Source organism: Ranitomeya variabilis, chromosome 2, assembly GCF_051348905.1.
Source record: "Ranitomeya variabilis isolate aRanVar5 chromosome 2, aRanVar5.hap1, whole genome shotgun sequence".
Taxonomy (NCBI): domain Eukaryota; kingdom Metazoa; phylum Chordata; class Amphibia; order Anura; family Dendrobatidae; genus Ranitomeya; species Ranitomeya variabilis.
Genome location: NC_135233.1, coordinates 869707575 through 869728822, shown reverse-complemented (window position 1 = coordinate 869728822; position 21248 = coordinate 869707575).

Below are 21248 nucleotides of genomic sequence, written 5' to 3'. Positions count from 1 at the left end.
CACATATCAGGATACCAGGATGCAGAAATGCATATCTGCAGAGGAGCGTCTTCTCCTTACCTTACGGTATGTATTCACCATCCTCACATACTGTATGCAGATGATGTTGTATGAACTATTTTTATTTTCATACCATCTTATTTAAATTATTTCATTACATTTTTAAGGAAGCATATCTAAATCTGTAGTAAATGTTAAATGTTAGTATCCAGTGTAAATTTATGAAGGTACACTGGTCTCCTACCTTTTGGTTTCCTCATAATACTTTTGTCTACTAGGGTTTAAAAAAAGCATTGTTACCGGTAGGGTTGAGCGAAACGGGTCGTTCATTTTCAAAAGTCGCCGACTTTTGGCAAAGTCGGCGTCTCATGAAACCGAGCCGATCCCAGCGTTGCATCGACCATGCGGTACGCAACTTTCGCGCCAAAGTCGCGTTTCAATGAAACGAAAAGCGCCATTTCTCAGCCAATGAAGGTGAACGCAGAGTGTGGGCAGCGTGATGACATAGTGCCTGGTCCCCACCATCTTAGAGAAGGGCATTGCAGTGATTGGCTTGCTGTCTGCGGCGTCACAGGGGCTATAAAGGGGCGTTCCCGCCGACCGCCATGTCACTGCTGCTGATCTGAGCTTAGGGAGAGGTTGCTGCCGCTTCGTCAGAAGCAGGGAGAGCGTTAGGCAGGGTCAATAAACCACCAAACCGCTTGTGCTGTAGCGATTTCCACTGTCCAACACCACCTTCGGTGTGCAGGGACAGTGGAAGCTACATTTTTTTTTTTTCTCTCAGCGCTGTAGCTCATTGGGATGCCCTAGAAGGCTCCCTGATAGCTGTATTGATGTGTGTACGCCACTGTGGAAACCAACTGCTTTTTTCAAAGCACATATCCTCTTGTTCCTTCCTTTCTGCACAGCTATCTTTTTTGTTTGTCCACACTTTTTATTTAATTTGTGCATCAGTCCACTCCTTATTGCTGCCTGCCATACCTGGCTGAGATTACTGCAGGGAGATAGTAATTGTAGGACAGTCCCTGTTTTTTTTGTTTTTTTTTGTTGGAGATTAAGATTGGCATTTCTGCTAGAGTGCCATCCGTGTGTGTGCCATCTCTCACTGAGTGGGCCATAGAAAGCCTATTTATTTTTTTCCATGATTTGGGTTCTAAAATCTACCTGAAAAAAAAACACTACATCAATCAGTGGTAGAAAAATATTGGCCTCAGTCAGGGCTTGTGTGCCACTCCTGACTCCTGTGTGTGCCATCTCTCACTCAGTGGGCCATAGAAAGCCTTTTTTTTTTTTTATTATTATTTGGTTTCTAAAGTCTCCCTGAAAAAAAAAATAAATAAATAAAAAAACAGTGGGAGATTAATATTGCCCTTTCAGCTTGTGTGCCAGTCTTGACTCCTGGGTGTGCCACCTCTCTCTCTCAAATTGTGGGCCATAGAAAGCCTATTTATTTTTTTCCTTGATTTGGGTTCTAAAATCTACCTTTAAAAAAATCACTACATCAATCAGTGGGAGAAAAATATTGGCTTCAGTCAGGGCTTGTGTGCCACTCCTGACTCCTGTGTGTGCCATCTCTCACTCAGTGGGCCATAGAAAGCCTATTTATTTTTTTCCATGATTTGGGTTCTAAAATCTACCTGAAAAAAAAACACTACATCAATCAGTGGTAGAAAAATATTGGCCTCAGTCAGGGCTTGTGTGCCACTCCTGACTCCTGTGTGTGCCATCTCTCACTCAGTGGGCCATAGAAAGCCTATTTATTTTTTTCCATGATTTGGGTTCTAAAATCTACCTTAAAAAAAACACTACATCAATCAGTGGTAGAAAAATATTGGCCTCAGTCAGGGCTTGTGTGCCACTCCTGACTCCTGTGTGTGCCATCTCTCACTGAGTGGGCCATAGAAAGCCTATTTATTTTTTTCCTTGATTTGGGTTCTAAAATCTACCTGAAAAAAAAACACTACATCAATCAGTGGTAGAAAAATATTGGCCTCAGTCAGGGCTTGTGTGCCACACCTGACTCCTGTGTGTGCGCCATCTCTCACTCAGTGGGCCATAGAAAGCCTATTTATTTTTTTGCTTGATTTGGGTTCTAAAATCTACCTTTAAAAAAATCACTACATCAATCAGTGGGAGAAAAATATTGGCCTCAGTCAGGGCTTGTGTGCCACTCCTGACTCCTGTGTGTGCCATCTCTCACTCAGTGGGCCATAGAAAGCCTATTTATTTTTTGGCTTGATTTGGGTTCTAAAATCTACCTTTAAAAAAATCACTACATCAATCAGTGGGAGAAAAATATTGGCCTCAGTCAGGGCTTGTGTGCCACTCCTGACTCCTGTGTGTGCCATCTCTCACTCAGTGGGCCATAGAAAGCCTATTTATTTTTTTGCTTGATTTGGGTTCTAAAATCTACCTTTAAAAAAATCACTACATCAATCAGTGGGAGAAAAATATTGGCCTCAGTCAGGGCTTGTGTGCCACTCCTGACTCCTGTGTGTGCCATCTCTCACTCAGTGGGCCATAGAAAGCCTATTTATTTTTTTGCTTGATTTGGGTTCTAAAATCTACCTTTAAAAAAATCACTACATCAATCAGTGGGAGAAAAATATTGGCCTCAGTCAGGGCTTGTGTGCCACTCCTGACTCCTGTGTGTGCCATCTCTCACTCAGTGGGCCATAGAAAGCCTATTTATTTTTTTGCTTGATTTGGGTTCTAAAATCTACCTTTAAAAAAATCACTACATCAATCAGTGGGAGAAAAATATTGGCCTCAGTCAGGGCTTGTGTGCCACTCCTGACTCCTGTGTGTGCCATCTCTCACTCAGTGGGCCATAGAAAGCCTTTTTTTTTTTTTATTATTATTATTTAGTTTCTAAAGTCTCCCTGAAAAAAAAAAAAAAAAAATTAAAAAAACAGTGGGAGATTAATATTGCCCTTTCAGCTTGTGTGCCAGTCTTGACTCCTGGGTGTGCCACCTCTCTCTCTCAAATTGTGGGCCATAGAAAGCCTATTTATTTTTTTCCTTGATTTGGGTTCTAAAATCTACCTTAAAAAAAACACTACATCAATCAGTGGTAGAAAAATATTGGCCTCAGTCAGGGCTTGTGTGCCACTCCTGACTCCTGTGTTTGCCATCTCTCACTCAGTGGGCCATAGAAAGCCTTTTTTTTTTTTTTTTTTTTTTTTTTTTTTATTATTTGGTTTCTAAAGTCTCTCTGAGAAAAAAAAAAAAAAAAAATAGGTGGGAGATTAATATTGACATTTGGGCTTGAGTGACAGTCCTGCGTGTGTGGCATCTCTGTGATTTTGTGCCACAGAAAACAGAGTGTGTAACATTGTGCCTGATTTTCCTTGTGGTCTCAACAACCTGTTAAGGGATATTGAAATCATACTGAAGTTATAGCTCACCGTGTAAGTTGTTTGACAGCAACAAATAAAGTTACTTTGGTTACGTTTTTAAAACAATGAGGAAGTCTGGTGCAAGAGGTCGTGGCCGTGGGCGTTCATTGTCAGCTGGTAATGATGGTAGTGGTAGTGGAGCATCAGGTGGTCGTGGGGATAAAAATATTCCACCTAAGTCTGGAGCTGTGGAGCCAGTTTCGTCGTCTGGCTACACAAGGTCTCGAAAGCTCTCTTTTCTGGGAGTAGGAAAACCGCTTTTAAAGCCGGAGCAGCAACAGCAAGTTTTGGCTTACATTGCAGACTCAGCCTCTAGCTTTTTTGCCTCCTCTTCTGAAACTGGTAAATGTAAAAGCAGCGCGTTGCTTGTGGATGTTCACGGTCAGGGACAAGTCGCATCCTTGTCCTCTTCAGCAAAAACAACAACAAGAGAGAAGGATGCAGCAGGCGACACAACGGGTTACTCCATGGAGCTCTTTACACATACCGTCCCTGGCTTAGAAAGTGAAACACTTAACAGGCCATGCCCATTACAAGTAGATTCTGACATGGAGTGCACTGATGCACAGCCACAGCCAGAGTACTATGCTGCTCCTTTGACTCAGACCACAATATTGCCCTCTCAGGGTACTGATCCGCAATCAGACCCTGATGAGACTATGTTGCCCCGCCACGAACGCTATACCACCGACCGACACGGTGACACAGACGAAGTTGCACACGAGCTCGAAGAGGAGGTAATAGATGACCCAGTTGTTGACCCCGATTGGCAGCCATTGGGGGAACAGAGTGCAGGCGGCAGTAGTTCAGAAGCGGAGGTGGAGGAGGGGCCGCAGCAGGCATCAACATCGCAACAGGTTCCATCTGCCGGGCCCGTATCTGGCCCAAAATGCGTGTCAAAGCCAAAACCTGTTGGAGGACAGCGTGGCCATCCGGTTAAAGCTCAGTCTGCAATCCCTGAAAAGGGATCCGATGCTAGGAAGAGTGCAGTCTGGCATTTTTTTAAACAACATCCAATTGATCAGCGCAAAGTCATCTGGAACTAGCTTAAGCAGAGGTCAGAATCTGAAAAGTCTCAATACTAGTTGCATGCATAGACACTTAACCACCATGCATTTTCAAGCCTGGACTAACTACCAAACGTCCCTTAAGGTTGTAGCACCCTCGGCCAATGAAGCTGGTCAGCAACGCAACATCCCTTCCGTCACTGTAAGGCCACCATTTTCCGCACCACCGGCAGTATCTGTGCAGGTTTCTTTGCCAGCCAAAAGCAGTCAGGGTCAGGGAATCACCAGTTTTGTAGGAGGAAATATTGCATCTAGGGCACCGGCGGAAACAATACCGCCTCCAACCGTCTCTCAGTCTGCCATGTCCACCGGCACACCCGCAAGTTCCACGTTCTTCATCTCTCCAGTTCAGCTCACACTACATGAGACTCTGGTTAGGAAAAGGAAGTACTTATCCTCGCATCCGCGTACACAGGGTTTTAACGCCCACATAGCTAGACTAATCTCGTTAGAGATGATGCCCTACCGGTTAGTTGAAAGCGAAGCTTTCAAAGCCCTGATGGAGTACGCTGAACCACGATACGAGCTACCCAGTCGACACTTTTTTTCAAGAAAAGCCATCCCAGCCCTGCACCAGCATGTTAAACAGCGCATCGTCCATGCACTCAGGCAATCTGTGAGTACAAAGGTGCACCTGACTACAGATGCATGGACCAGTAGGCATGGCCAGGGACGTTATGTGTCCATCACGGCACACTGGGTGAATGTGGTGGATGCAGGGTCCACAGGGGACATCAATTTCGGGACAGTTGTGCCTAGCCCACGGTCTAGGAAACAGTTGGCTGTAGGCGTTCGCACCCCCTCCTCCTCCTCCTCCTCGTCCTCCTGCAGAAGCTCCAGCTCTTCCACAGACCGCAGTCGGCCAACCACTCCATCGGCAGATGACACTGTTGCACACCAGTTGTCCCATTATGGGCCAGCTACTGGCAAGCGTCAGCAGGCTGTATTGGCTATGAAGTGTTTGGGCGACAACAGACACACCGCGGAAGTTCTGTCCGAGTTCTTGCAACAAGAAACGCAGTCGTGGCTGGGCACAGTAGATATTGAGGCAGGCAAGGTAGTGAGTGATAACGGAAGGAATTTCATGGCTGCCATCTCCCTTTCCCAACTGAAACACATTCCTTGCCTGGCTCACACCTTAAACCTGGTGGTGCAGTGCTTATTGAAAACTTATCCTGGGTTCTCCGACCTGCTCCTCAAAGTGCGTGGACTTTGCTCACATATCCGACGTTCGCCTGTACACTCCAGCCGTATGCAGACCTATCAGCGGTCTTTGAACCTTCCCCAGCATCGCCTAATCATAGACGTTGCAACAAGGTGGAACTCAACACTGCACATGCTTCAGAGACTGTGCCAACAGAGGCGGGCTGTTATGTTTTTGTGGGAGGATACACATACACGGGCAGGCAGTAGGATGGCAGACATGGAGTTTTCAGGTGTGCAGTGGTCCAAGATACAAGACATGTGTCAAGTCCTTCAGTGTTTTGAGGAATGCACACGGCTGGTTAGTGCAGACAACGCCGTAATAAGCATGAGCATCCCCCTAATGCGTCTGCTGATGCAAAGTTTGACGCACATAAAGGATCAGGCGTCTGCACCAGAGGAAGAGGAAAGCCTTGATGACAGTCAGCCATTGTCTGGTCAGGGCAGTGTACAGGACGAGGTAGCGGGCGAAGAGGAGGTGGAGGACGAGGAGGATGATGGGGATGAGTATATTTTTAATGCGGAAGCTTTCCCGGGGGCACTGGAAATTGGTTGCGTGGCAAGGCCGGGTTCTGGTTTTTTGAGGGACACAAGTGACGTAGATTTGCCTGAAACTGCCCCTCAACCAATCACAACCGGAGATTTGACAACTGGAACTTTGGCCCATATGGCGGATTATGCCTTACGTATCCTAAAAAGGGACACACGCATTACGAAAATGATGAACGATGACGATTACTGGTTGGCCTGCCTCCTTGATCCACGCTATAAAGGCAAATTGCAAAATATAATGCCACATGAGAACTTGGAACTAATATTAGCAACCAAACAATCAACTCTTGTTGACCGTTTTCTTCAGGCATTCCCAGCACACAGCGCACGTGATCGTTCTCACACGAGCTCCAGGGGGCAGCAGACTAGGAGTGTTAGGGGTGCACACATCAGAAGTGGCGTTGGACAGAGGGGTTTTCTGACCAGGTTGTGGAGTGATTTTGCTATGACCGCAGACAGGACAGGTACTGCTGCATCAATTGAAAGTGACAGGAGACAACATTTGTCCAGTATGGTTACTAACTATTTTTCATCCCTTATCGATGTTCTCCCTCAACCGTCATTCCCATTTGATTACTGGGCATCAAAATTAGACACCTGGCCAGAATTGGCAGAATATGCATTGCAGGAGCTTGCTTGCCCGGCAGCAAGTGTCCTATCAGAAAGAGTATTCAGTGCTGCAGGTTCAATATTAACCGAAAAAAGGACTCGTCTGGCTACCCAAAATGTTGACGATCTAACATTCATTAAAATGAACCACAACTGGATTTCAAAATCTTTTGCCCCACCTTGCCCGGCCGACACCTAGCTTTCCTATGAAAAGCTCTTGCCTGTGAATTACTTTTCTAATGTCTAATTTGCTGCAGCTGATTGTCCAGCATACGACATGTTTACACCTCCCTAAATGGCCAAACTCACCACACGGGGCCGTGGTATCGCGACTTGGCGCAAGCACCCGTGAGACTGCTGTTTGTCTGAAGAGGTGGGTGTGCTCGCTTTTGGTTGACGGCATTGCTACTGGGTCCCTCATAGTACAATAAAGTGTCTCTGGCGGTGGTGGTGCGCACCCAACGTCAGACACACTGTTGTAACATGAGGGGCCCTGGGCCTGTACCGCCGGCCACAAGTGAGTTCACCCACCCCCAGGTCAAACATTGCTCTACCACTTCCACAGTTATCTCTCACACTTCCACCAATGTTTAGTCTATGCGCTGACATCCTTCCATACCTGCCACTGACAATACCATTGTGTTGACATGTATGATGGTACTTAACATAGTCAGGGGCAGTGTCCTCTATTTACCACAGTAAATACTTTGCGCTAAATTAGTAGGTCTGAAACAACGCAGAGGATCCCACCCCTGAACCTAATGATTGCACCCTTTAGTGTTTTTGTTTTGTTTTAATGCGAGACATTCACATTTATTTGTTGTTTTGGACTACTAACTGGCAACTAAGTAACTGTAACTCATTACAATCGGCCTCCACTGACCTGACCACTGCTGCCCGTGTACCCCTGGAACCAATTATAAAGTGCCTACAGCCAGCCCATTTTAGTGTGTTGGGCCTTCGAAGCCTGTCTGCGGTCCCTCCTTCCACTAGGCCTCCACTGACCAGACCACTGCTGCCCGTGTACCCCTGGAACCAATTATAAAGTGCCTACAGCCAGCCCATTTTAGTGTGTTAGGCCTTGGAAGCCTGTCTGCGGTCCCTCCTTCCACTAGGCCTCCACTGACCAGACCACTGCTGCCCGTGTACCCCTGGAACCTATTTTACAGTGCCTACAGCCAGCCCATTTTATTGTGTTAGGCCTTCGAAGCCTGTCTGCGGTCCCTCCTTCCACTAGGCCTCCACTGACCTGACCACTGCTGCCCGTGTACCCCTGGAACAAATTATAAAGTGCCTACAGCCAGCCCATTTAATAATGTTAGGCCTTGGAAGCCTGTCTGCGGTCCCTCCTTCCACTAGGCCTCCACTGACCAGACCACTGCTGCCCGTGTACCGCTGGAACCAATTATAAAGTGCCTACAGCCAGCCCATTTTAGTGTGTTAGGCCTTCGAAGCCTGTCTGCGGTCCCTCCTTCCACTAGGCCTCCACTGACCAGACCACTGCTGCCCGTGTACCCCTGGAACCAATTATAAAGTGCCTACAGCCAGCCCATTTTACTGTGTTAGGCCTTGGAAGCCTGTCTGCGGTCCCTCCTTCCACTAGGCCTCCACTGACCTGACCACTGCTGCCCGTGTACCCCTGGAACCAATTATAAAGTGCCTACAGCCAGCCCATTTTAGTGTGTTAGGCCTTCGAAGCCTGTCTGTGGTCCCTCCTTCCACTAGGCCTCCACTGACCAGACCACTGCTGCCCGTGTACCCCTGGAACCTATTTTACAGTGCCTACAGCCAGCCTATTTTATTGTGTTAGGCCTTCGAAGCCTGTCTGCGGTCCCTCCTTCCACTAGGCCTCCACTGACCTGACCACTGCTGCCCGTGTACCCCTGGAACAAATTATAAAGTGCCTACAGCCAGCCCATTTAATAATGTTAAGCCTTGGAAGCCTGTCTGCGGTCCCTCCTTCCACTAGGCCTCCACTGACCAGACCACTGCTGCCCGTGTACCCCTGGAACCTATTTTACAGTGCCTACAGCCAGCCCATTTTATTGTGTTAGGCCTTCGAAGCCTGTCTGCGGTCCCTCCTTCCACTAGGCCTCCACTGACCAGACCACTGCTGCCCGTGTACCCCTGGAACCTATTTTACAGTGCCTACAGCCAGCCCATTTTATTGTGTTAGGCCTTGGAAGCCTGTCTGCGGTCCCTACTTCCACTAGGCCTCCACTGACCAGACCACTGCTGCCCGTGTACCCCTGGAACCTATTTTACAGTGCCTACAGCCAGCCCATTTTATTGTGTTAGGCCTTCGAAGCCTGTCTGCGGTCCCTCCTTCCACTAGGCCTCCACTGACCTGACCACTGCTGCCCGTGTACCCCTGGAACAAATTATAAAGTGCCTACAGCCAGCCCATTTAATAATGTTAGGCCTTGGAAGCCTGTCTGCGGTCCCTCCTTCCACTAGGCCTCCACTGACCAGACCACTGCTGCCCGTGTACCGCTGGAACCAATTATAAAGTGCCTACAGCCAGCCCATTTTAGTGTGTTAGGCCTTCGAAGCCTGTCTGCGGTCCCTCCTTCCACTAGGCCTCCACTGACCAGACCACTGCTGCCCGTGTACCCCTGGAACCAATTATAAAGTGCCTACAGCCAGCCCATTTTACTGTGTTAGGCCTTGGAAGCCTGTCTGCGGTCCCTCCTTCCACTAGGCCTCCACTGACCTGACCACTGCTGCCCGTGTACCCCTGGAACCAATTATAAAGTGCCTACAGCCAGCCCATTTTAGTGTGTTAGGCCTTCGAAGCCTGTCTGTGGTCCCTCCTTCCACTAGGCCTCCACTGACCAGACCACTGCTGCCCGTGTACCCCTGGAACCTATTTTACAGTGCCTACAGCCAGCCCATTTTATTGTGTTAGGCCTTCGAAGCCTGTCTGCGGTCCCTCCTTCCACTAGGCCTCCACTGACCTGACCACTGCTGCCCGTGTACCCCTGGAACAAATTATAAAGTGCCTACAGCCAGCCCATTTAATAATGTTAGGCCTTGGAAGCCTGTCTGCAGTCCCTCCTTCCACTAGGCCTCCACTGACCAGACCACTGCTGCCCGTGTACCCCTGGAACCAATTATAAAGTGCCTACAGCCAGCCCATTTTAGTGTGTTAGGCCTTCGAAGCCTTTCTGCGGTCCCTCCTTCCACTAGGCCTCCACTGACCAGACCACTGCTGCCCGTGTACCCCTGGAACCAATTATAAAGTGCCTACAGCCAGCCCATTTTAGTGTGTTAGGCCTTCGAAGCCTGTCTGCGGTCCCACCTTCCACTAGGCCTCTGTAGCGCCCCCACCGCCGCAGGGCCGTAGGGGCTACCCGGTACCGGGCCTCTGAGTCTCTGCTCTGGGGTTGTCACGGTGGCTAGGCCCGGTCCGTGACCCTGCCGAGGGGCGTACAGTGGTAGGTATGATGTAGATGGTGGTGATGAGGCTGTAGTGGTGCAGTGCAGTAAATAACGAGGACACCAGGTTGCAGTCTCTTTACCTCTTTACTGAAGATCTCTGGGTCCTCAGTCCAGAACACGGTTCACCAGGCTGCGCAAGTCCGGCCGGTCCAATGGCACCTCCAGAGTTCTCTTCACAGGTGGAAATCGGTGCCTTCCTTCTAGCGCTATGTGTTGTGGTCCTTCCCTGCTGTGCTTACAGAAAGTCCCCACAACTGTTGTGTCTGTTTCTTAAGTTCCCTCACAACTCGATTAGATGATGTTCTGCTAATCCTCCGTCCCTCCCTGTTGTTCCGGTTGGGACGGCACCCGTTTGACGGGTAGGCTCGGAGCTCTTCCGGGACCCTAGAGTCGCCCCTCTCCACAAGTTGCCCCCCAAGACTGCATAGGTGATTGAAGTTAGACAGCCCGCCTTAGACTGACTGTCCTGCCGCTGTTTGGAGTATTGCTTGAAGCTGAATGTTATGATACTCCCTCGGCGTTCCGGCCACCGGTAGTGCGCCTCAGTAGGATGATGCTTCGGTCTTACAGCACGACTCCTGCTGGTATTTCTCCTTTTGCGTGATCTCGTTTCTCACTCAGCACAATCTATCTCTCTTCTAATCCTTCCTTGGGCACCGCCGCTACCCGGAGCAGGCACGGTCCCGTTACGTTCGTTCAAGTTGCCAAGCCTCTGTCAGGATCCCACCCCTGACAGAGACCCTACTGTATCTTCCCCTACAACACCCTCTGCCACAAGGTGTTGCCTGGTTCCAACCCAGTCAGCTTTCTGATCTAACTTCCTGCCTGAACCCCAGTTTACCCACTATGGTGGGGAATGGCCTAGTGAATAGAACCTTTAGCTCCCCCCGGAGGCCCGACTGTGAAATGTATTGGTGTCTGTGATACCTGATCAGATGAACTCCTTCAGTGCCATTAGACGCACCATAGCTCCCAATAGTGGCGGAGCCACAGTACTGCAACGACCAGGACTCTGGGGCGCTGCACCTCCACTGACCAGACCACTGCTGCCCGTGTACCCCTGGAACCAATTATAAAGTGCCTACAGCCAGCCCATTTTAGTGTGTTAGGCCTTGGAAGCCTGTCTGCGGTCCCTCCTTCCACTAGGCCTCCACTGACCTGACCACTGCTGCCCGTGTACCCCTGGAACCAATTATAAAGTGCCTACAGCCAGCCCATTTTAGTGTGTTAGGCCTTCGAAGCCTGTCTGCGGTCCCTCCTTCCACTAGGCCTCCACTGACCAGACCACTGCTGCCCGTGTACCCCTGGAACCTATTTTACAGTGCCTACAGCCAGCCCATTTTATTGTGTTAGGCCTTCGAAGCCTGTCTGCGGTCCCTCCTTCCACTAGGCCTCCACTGACCTGACCACTGCTGCCCGTGTACCCCTGGAACCTATTTTACAGTGCCTACAGCCAGCCCATTTTATTGTGTTAGGCCTTCGAAGCCTGTCTGCGGTCCCTCCTTCCACTAGGCCTCCACTGACTTGACCACTGCTGCCCGTGTACCCCTGGAACCTATTTTACAGTGCCTACAGCCAGCCCATTTTATTGTGTTAGGCCTTCGAAGCCTGTCTGCGGTCCCTCCTTCCACTAGGCCTCCACTGACCTGACCACTGCTGCCCGTGTACCCCTGGAACAAATTATAAAGTGCCTACAGCCAGCCCATTTAATAATGTTAGGCCTTGGAAGCCTGTCTGCGGTCCCTCCTTCCACTAGGCCTCCACTGACCAGACCACTGCTGCCCGTGTACCCCTGGAACCTATTTTACAGTGCCTACAGCCAGCCCATTTTATTGTGTTAGGCCTTCGAAGCCTGTCTGCGGTCCCTCCTTCCACTAGGCCTCCACTGACTTGACCACTGCTGCCCGTGTACCCCTGGAACCTATTTTACAGTGCATAGAGCCTATTTTTTAATTTTATTTAATATTAATAAAGCCATGATGGACTACGCTGTACCACGCTATGAGCTACCCAGTTGACAATTCTTTTGCGAGAAAAGCTATCCCACCCCTCCACCAGCATGTTAAAGACCACATTGTCCTTTCATTCTGTCAATCTGTGAGTCCAAAGGTACACCTGACAACAGAACAGACACATGGAGCGGTAGGCATGGCCACGGAAGGTTACGTGTCCTTTGTGGCGCAATGGGTTAATGTATTGGATGCATGGTCCACACAGGGGACAGCCTGGTAAGTCTGTCTGCAGTCCCTAATTCAAGTTGTCCTCAACTGAATAAAGCTGCGCTTCTACCTTCTGGCTCTTATTAACTGCTGTTTTTTTAAAAATTGGCTGTTCCGGCCTACTAAAGGTGTCTGCCCCTGCCTGGTGTTGTCCTCAACTGAATAAAGCTGAGCTTCTACCTTATGGTTCTTATTAACTGCTGTTTTTTTAAAAATTGGCTGTTCCGGCCTACTAACGGTGTCTGCCCCTGCCTGGTGTTGTCCTCAACTGAATACAGCTGAGCTTCAACCTTCTGGCTCTCATTAAGTGTTTTTTAAAAAACAAAATGGTGGTTAGGGCCTACTAACGGTTTCTGCCGCTCCCTGGTGTTGTCCTCAACTGTATAAAGCTGAGCTTCAGTCTTTAGGCTTTTGGCCTATAGTAGCAGATATTAAACTGCATTTGGCCTACTAGTGTGGTTGGGCCCTTAAAACAGTGTCTGCTGCTCCTGGGTTTGCTACTCCACTGAACAAAGCAATGCCGCCTGTTTAGTCCTGTTACCAATTTTGAACTGCATTTAGCCCACTTTATTCTTTGGGCCCATATCTGTTTCCCCCTCATCCTGCCCATTGCCCAGCCAGTGATAGATGAGTCTGCTGGTACATTGACCCATAATGCAACATTCCCCGTGCACGCTACACTGCAAGATTGTGACCCTGCTGAAAGTCAGGTCCCCCTTCCCGCATAAAATACCACCTTACACGGGGACAAAGATGAAGGTGCAGATGAAGGTGCAGGTTCCTTCATCAGGTGGGGGGAGGAATACTCGTTGGCGACGTCACTGCCACAGGGCCCCTCATAGTACGCAAAAGTGTTGCTACCGGTGGGAGGCGCCCCCGCCGTGCAAACACACCGCTGTACTTTGATCGGTGACTACCCAGATAACGGTGCAGCTACGACACTTAAGTAAGCCCACCACGAAGTCCATCCCGACCATCTCCCAGGGCCTGTCTGCCACTGGCAGGGGGTAAAGTAGCCCAGCAGGCCGTTGCCGAGTAGACCGATTCTTGGCGCAGGAGACACATGCCCGAATATTATCCCCGACGTCACGAGCCACATGCGGCCACCAGTATGTTCTCGCCAGAAGCTCAAATGTCCTCTTGATCCCGAAATGTGTACCCTCCTTGGACAAAGGAGCCCAACAGAGAAACTCCGGTCGCAAATTTGATGGTACAAAAGTCTTGCCCGGGGGAACAGACTCTAGTGAATCCGGAGCCACGGTTCTCAGGCTCTCAGAAGGGACAATAAGCCAAGGCTCCTCCTCCTCTGATGACACTACGGAGCGGGAGAGAGCGTCGGCACGAATGTTCTTCAACCTGGAGAAAAAAGTTAGGGTGAAATGGAACCGGGAGAAGAACAGGGACCATCTGGCCTGGCGAGAATTTTGCCGCTGGGCTGTCTGTTAGTACACAAAATTTTTTTTGTCTGTAAAAACTTTAGGAGGTGTCTCCACTCTGAGAAAGCCAACTTCATGGCTAGCAACTCCCTGTCCACGATGGAATAATTCCTCTCCGCTGGTGAGAAGGTCTTGGAGAAGAAGCAAGGATGCTTCCGACCTTGAGCATCCTTTTGGAAGAGGACTGCTCCAGCACCAACGGATGAGGCATCCACCTCTATTATAAATGGCTTATCTACATCGGGGCGATGTAGGATGGGAGCGCTAGCGAAGTGTGACTTAATAGTGAGTAGGGCCTTGGAGACCTCCTCCGACCACAACTTGGGATTTGCTCCCTTCTTGGTGAGGGCAACCAAGGGAGCTACCAAAGATGAGAAGTGTGGGATGAACTGGCGATAGTAATTAATGAACCCCATAAAGCGCTGCACAGCTTTAAGAGAATGGGGTTCTTGCCAGTCCATTACAGCCTGTAGCTTGGCAGGATCCATAGCCAATCCCTGGTCAGAGATGATATAGCCAAGGAAAGGCAAAGACTCCTGCTCAAACACACACTTCAGTTTGCCCGTAAGAGGTCAAAAACTTTGCAAACATCTCTCTGATTGGAGTCAATATCTGGAGAGTAGATGAGAATATCATCCAGATAGACTACGACCGAGGTGGTGAGCATCACCCGGAAGATGTCGTTCACAAAGTCTTGGAAAACGGCTGGGGCATTACAGAGTCTATCAAAGAGCTCAGATATCAAGGGCAAAGGATACTTATTCTTAAGTGATGGCGTTAAGACCCCAGTAGTCTATGCATGGACGTAGTTCTCCCCATATTGACAGCAGCATCAGAGGGGCTAAACGCCCACGATCAATGCTAGCAGGGCGTCACCTCTCATATTGAGTTGACACCCACATTTGATCGTGACGGTGCTTTGTGTGAGCTCATATGATCCCACAGCACTGTACATATATGGCGCATGTTGGGAAGGGTGTCATGGTTCCCAATGGCAAGGGAACGTCAGAGAACTTAAACAACAGACTAGCTCTTGGGTGATGGAATCTCGAGCTGACCGTGAGCTAAACCTACCACACAACTAACAGTGGCCGGGTGACGCACCTACGTTTTATCCCTAGACGCCTAGCGCCAGCCGGAGGACTAACTAACCCTAATAGAGGAAAAGACAGACCTGGCTTACCTCTAGGGAAATTCCCCCAAAAAGGAGACAGAAGCCCCCCACATATATTGACGGTGAGTTCAGAGGAAAAGACATACGCAGTATGAAGGTAGGTTCAGCAAAGCGAGGTCCGCTTACTAGATAGCAAGAAGATACAATAGGGAACTTCACGGTCAGCTGAAAACCCTATTAAAATACCATCCCGAAATTACTTTAAGACTCATGTGTCAACTCATGACACCGGAGTGGCAATTTCGGCCCACAAGAGCTTCCAGCTACAGAAAAATAACATAACTGTGAACTGGAACAAAAATGCAAAACAAACTTAGGACTAAGAGTCCAACTTAGCTGATAGTAGTCTAGAAGCAGGAACATGCAACAGAAAGGCTCTGGTTACATTGATGGCCAGCACTAGAATAACTGAGCAGCAAGGCTAAATAGGATACACCCATATCCTGATGGAAACAGGTGAACAGAGAAAGTGAAGCACACAAGTCCAGTACCACCAGTGACCACCGGGGGAGCCCAAAAACCAAATTCACAACAGTACCCCCCCCTCAAGGAGGGGGCACCGAACCCTCACAAGAACCACCAGGGCGATCAGGATGAGCCCTATGAAAGGCACGGACCAAATCAGAGGCATGAACATCAGAGGCTGTCACCCAAGAATTATCCTCTTGACCGTAGCCCTTCCACTTGACCAGATACTGAAGTTTCCGTCTGGAAACACGGGAGTCCAAGATCTTCTCCACAACGTACTCCAATTCACCCTCAACCAACACCGGAGCGGGAGGCTCAACGGAAGGCACAATCGGTACCTCATACCTGCGCAATAATGACCGATGGAAGACATTATGGATAGAAAAAGATGCTGGGAGGTCCAATCGAAAGGACACGGGGTTAAGAATCTCCAAAATTTTATACGGGCCGATGAACCGAGGCTTAAACTTAGGAGAAGAAACCCTCATAGGGACAAAACGAGAAGACAACCACACCAAGTCCCCAACACGAAGACGAGGACCAACACGACGACGGCGGTTAGCAAAATGCCGAGTCTTCTCCTGGGACAACTCCAAATTGTCCACCACCTGTCCCCAAATCCGATGCAACCTATCCACCACAGTATCCACTCCAGGACAATCCGAAGACTCCACCTGACCAGAAGAAAAACGAGGATGAAACCCCGAATTGCAAAAGAAAGGAGAAACCAAAGTGGCAGAACTAGCCCGATTATTGAGGGCAAACTCCGCCAACGGCAAAAAGGCAACCCAGTCATCCTGATCCGCAGACACAAAACACCTCAAATAAGTCTCCAAGGTCTGATTAGTTCGCTCAGTCTGGCCATTGGTCTGAGGATGGAACGCAGACGAAAAAGACAAATCAATGCCCATCCTAGCACAGAATGCCTGCCAAAATCTAGACACGAACTGGGTCCCCCTGTCAGAAACGATATTCTCTGGAATACCATGCAAGCGAACCACATTTTGAAAAAACAGAGGAACCAACTCGGATGAGGAAGGCAACTTAGGCAAGGGCACCAAATGGACCATCTTTGAAAAACGGTCACACACCACCCAGATGACAGACATTTTCTGAGAAACAGGGAGATCAGAAATAAAATCCATAGAGATGTGAGTCCAAGGCCTCTTCGGAATAGGCAAAGATAACAACAATCCGCTGGCCCGAGAACAACAAGGTTTGGCCCGAGCACAAACATCACAAGACTGCACAAAAACTCGTACATCTCGAGACAGGGAAGGCCACCAGAAGGACCTAGCCACCAAATCCCTGGTACCAAAGATCCCGGGATGACCTGCCAACACAGAAGAATGAACCTCCGAGATGACTCTACTGGTCCAATCATCAGGAACAAACAGTCTACCAGGCGGGCAACGATCAGGTCTATCCGCCTGAAACTCCTGCAAAGCCCGTCGCAGGTCTGGGGAAACAGCAGATAATATCACCCCATCCTTAAGGATACCTGTAGGTTCAGAATCACCAGGGGAATCAGGCTCAAAACTCCTAGAAAGGGCATCCGCCTTCACATTTTTAGAACCTGGTAAGTATGAGACCACAAAATTAAACCGAGAGAAAAACAACGACCAGCGCGCCTGTCTAGGATTCAGGCGCCTGGCAGACTCAAGATAAATCAAATTCTTGTGATCGGTCAATACCACCACCTGATGTCTAGCCCCCTCAAGCCAATGACGCCACTCCTCAAAAGCCCACTTCATAGCCAAAAGCTCCCGATTACCAATATCATAATTTCGCTCGGCGGGCGAAAATTTTCATGAAAAGAACGCACAAGGTCTCATCACGGAGCAGTCGGAACTTTTCTGCGACAAGACCGCCCCAGCTCCGATCTCGGAAGCATCAACCTCAAGCTGAAAAGGAAGAGTAACATCAGGCTGACGCAACACAGGGGCGGAAGAAAAGCGGCGCTTAAGCTCCCGAAAGGCCTCCACAGCAGCAGGGGACCAATCAGCAACATCAGCACCCTTTTTGGTCAAATCAGTCAAAGGTTTAGCAACATCAGAAAAACCAGTTATAAATCGACGATAAAAATTAGCAAAGCCCAAAAATTTCTGAAGGCTCTTAAGAGAAGAAGGTTGCGTCCAATCACAAATAGCCCGAACCTTGACAGGATCCATCTCAATGGAAGAGGGGGAAAAAATGTACCCCAAAAAAGAAATCTTTTGAACCCCAAAAATACACTTAGAACCCTTCACACACAAGGAATTAGCCCGCAAAACCTGAAAAACCCTCCTGACCTGTTGGACATGAGAATCCCAGTCATCCGAAAAAATCAAAATATCATCCAGATACACGATCATAAATTTATCCAAATATTCACGGAAAATGTAATGCATAAAGGACTGAAAGACTGAAGGGGCATTTGAAAGACCAAAAGGCATTACTAAATACTCAAAATGGCCCTCGGGCGTATTAAATGCGGTTTTCCACTCATCCCCTTGCTTAATTCGCACCAAATTATACGCCCCACGGAGATCAATCTTAGAGAACCACTTAGCCCCCTTTATTCGAGCAAACAAATCAGTCAGCAGTGGCAGAGGATACTGATATTTGACTGTAATTTTATTCAAGAGTCGATAATCAATACACGGCCTCAAAGAGCCATCTTTTTTAGATACAAAGAAAAAACCGGCTCCCAAGGGAGATGAAGAAGGACGAATATGTCCCTTTTCCAGGGACTCCTTAATATATTCTCGCATAGCAGCATGTTCAGGTACAGATAGATTAAATAAACGACCCTTTGGAAATTTACTGCCCGGAATCAGATCTATGGTACAATCGCAATCTCTGTGAGGAGGTAGTGAACCAAGCTTAGACTCCTCAAAAACATCACGATAATCAGACAAAAATTCCGGAATCTCAGAGGGAATAGATGACGAAATGGAAACCAAAGGTACGTCCCCATGAGCCCCCTGACATCCCCAGCTTAACACAGACATAGCTTTCCAGTCAAGGACTGGGTTATGAGATTGTAACCATGGTAATCCGAGCACCAAAACGTCATGTAGATTGTACAACACAAGGAAGCGAATCATCTCCTGATGGTCTGGATTCATACGCATAGTCACTTGTGTCCAGTATTGTGGTTTATTACTAGCCAATGGTGTAGAGTCAATACCCTTCAGAGGTATAGGAACTTCCAGAGGCTCTAGATCAAACCCACAGCGCCTGGCAAAGGACCAATCCATTAGACTCAAAGCGGCGCCAGAGTCGACATAGGCATCCGCGGTAATTGACGATAATGAACAAATCAAGGTCACAGACAGAATAAACTTAGACTGTAAAGTGCCAATTGAAATAGACTTATCAACCTTTTTTGTACGTTTAGAGCATGCTGATATAACATGAGTTGAATCACCACAATAGAAGCACAACCCATTTTTTCGCCTAAAATTCTGCCGTTCGCTTCTGGACAGAATTCTATCACATTGCATATTTTCTGGAGCCTTCTCAGAAGACACCGCCAAATGGTGCACAGGTTTGCGCTCCCGCAAACGCCGATCAATCTGAATAGCCATTGTCATGGACTCATTCAGACCTGTAGGTGCAGGGAACCCCACCATAACATCTTTAATGGCATCAGAGAGACCCTCTCTGAAATTCGCCGCCAGGGCGCACTCATTCCACTGAGTAAGCACAGACCATTTACGAAATTTTTGGCAGTATACTTCAGCTTCATCTTGCCCTTGAGATAGGGCCATCAAGGCTTTTTCAGCCTGAATCTCTAAGTTAGGTTCCTCATAAAGCAACCCCAAAGCCAGAAAAAACGCATCCACATTGAGCAACGCAGGATCCCCGGGTGCCAATGCAAATGCCCAGTTTTGAGGGTCACCCCGCAGCAAGGAAATTACTATCTTAACCTGCTGTGCGGGATCTCCAGCGGAGCGAGATCTCAGGGAAAGAAATAATTTACAATTATTTTTGAAATTCAGGAAACAAGATCTATCCCCGGAGAAAAATTCTGGTATAGGAATTCTAGGTTCAGATATAGGAGCATGAATAACAAAATCCTGTAAATTTTGAACCTTCGTAGCAAGATTATTCAAACCTGTAACCAAACTCTGAGGATCCATTTTAATCAGGTGAGATCAGAGCCATTCAAGGATTAGAAGGAGAGAGAGAGACAAAGGCTGCAATTAGAGCAGAAATGCAACTGAGTCAACTAAAAAGCAAACTCAGAAGGAAAAAAAAAAAAAAAATCTGCAGACTTCTTTTTCTCTCCTTTCTTCTGCCAACGGTTTTAACCCTTGGCCGGCCATACTGTCATGGTTCCCAATGGCAAGGGAACGTCAGAGAACTTAAACAACAGACTAGCTCTTGGGTGATGGAATCTCGAGCTGACCGTGAGCTAAACCTACCACACAACTAACAGTGGCCGGGTGACGTACCTATGTTTTATCCCTAGACGCCTAGCGCCAGCCGGAGGACTAACTAACCCTAATAGAGGAAAAGACAGACCTGGCTTACCTCTAGGGAAATTCAGAAGCCCCCCACATATATTGACGGTGAGTTCAGAGGAAAAGACATACGCAGTATGAAGGTAGGTTCAGCAAAGCGAGGTCCGCTTACTAGATAGCAAGAAGATACAATAGGGAACTTCACGGTCAGCTGAAAACCCTATTAAAATACCATCCCGAAATTACTTTAAGACTCATGTGTCAACTCATGACACCGGAGTGGCAATTTCGGCCCACAAGAGCTTCCAGCTACAGAAAAATAACATAACTGTGAACTGGAACAAAAATGCAAAACAAACTTAGGACTAAGAGTCCAACTTAGCTGATAGTAGTCTAGAAGCAGGAACATGCAACAGAAAGGCTCTGGTTACATTGATGGCCGGCACTAGAATAACTGAGCAGCAAGGCTAAATAGGATACACCCATATCCTGATGGAAACAGGTGAACAGAGAAAGTGAAGCACACAAGTCCAGTACCACCAGTGACCACCGGGGGAGCCCAAAAACCAAATTCACAACAGAAGGGGTTAAGAAAGAAGTGTGTAAAGACAGAAGACACAACCTTCAAAGAAATCATGCATTTTGGAAATTAAGAAAAGTAAACACTGAATCAGAAGGCAAACATTTTAATAAAATTCACAATACTAATAACAATACCACACACAATACAATACAACCACTCACCGATTCATCAAACCTACATACTAAAGATGACCTGCTAATAGTTGTTATCACATTTTACTGTCTTTATAAGTATAACAGCAGCTCTAGAATGTTGTCTTTATGTTGTTTTTTATCTATTTTGAAACACTACTGCTTTTGACAGAACAAACTTGACATTTCAGTCTGTCTTAAAATATTGTGCACAGGGCAACAAGCTCAGAGTACAAAACCAGCACTAAAACTACATATAAATTATGCAAAAGGAATCAATGAAGAAAGTAATGCAATAAAAGGAACAAATAATGTCATGTCAAATGCATACAGGTTGCTGGGGAGAGGATGTATGCCTACAAAAAAGTGCTGAATGATTGCCACTGTCCTTAAAAGGTGTTGATACCTATGGTGATAATTACAATCAGTTCCTTATATAAAATCTTGCAATGGCTTTAAAATATAACCCATTAAGTAGCAATGAAGAAAGTGTTTAAGTAGGAAAGATGGATATGC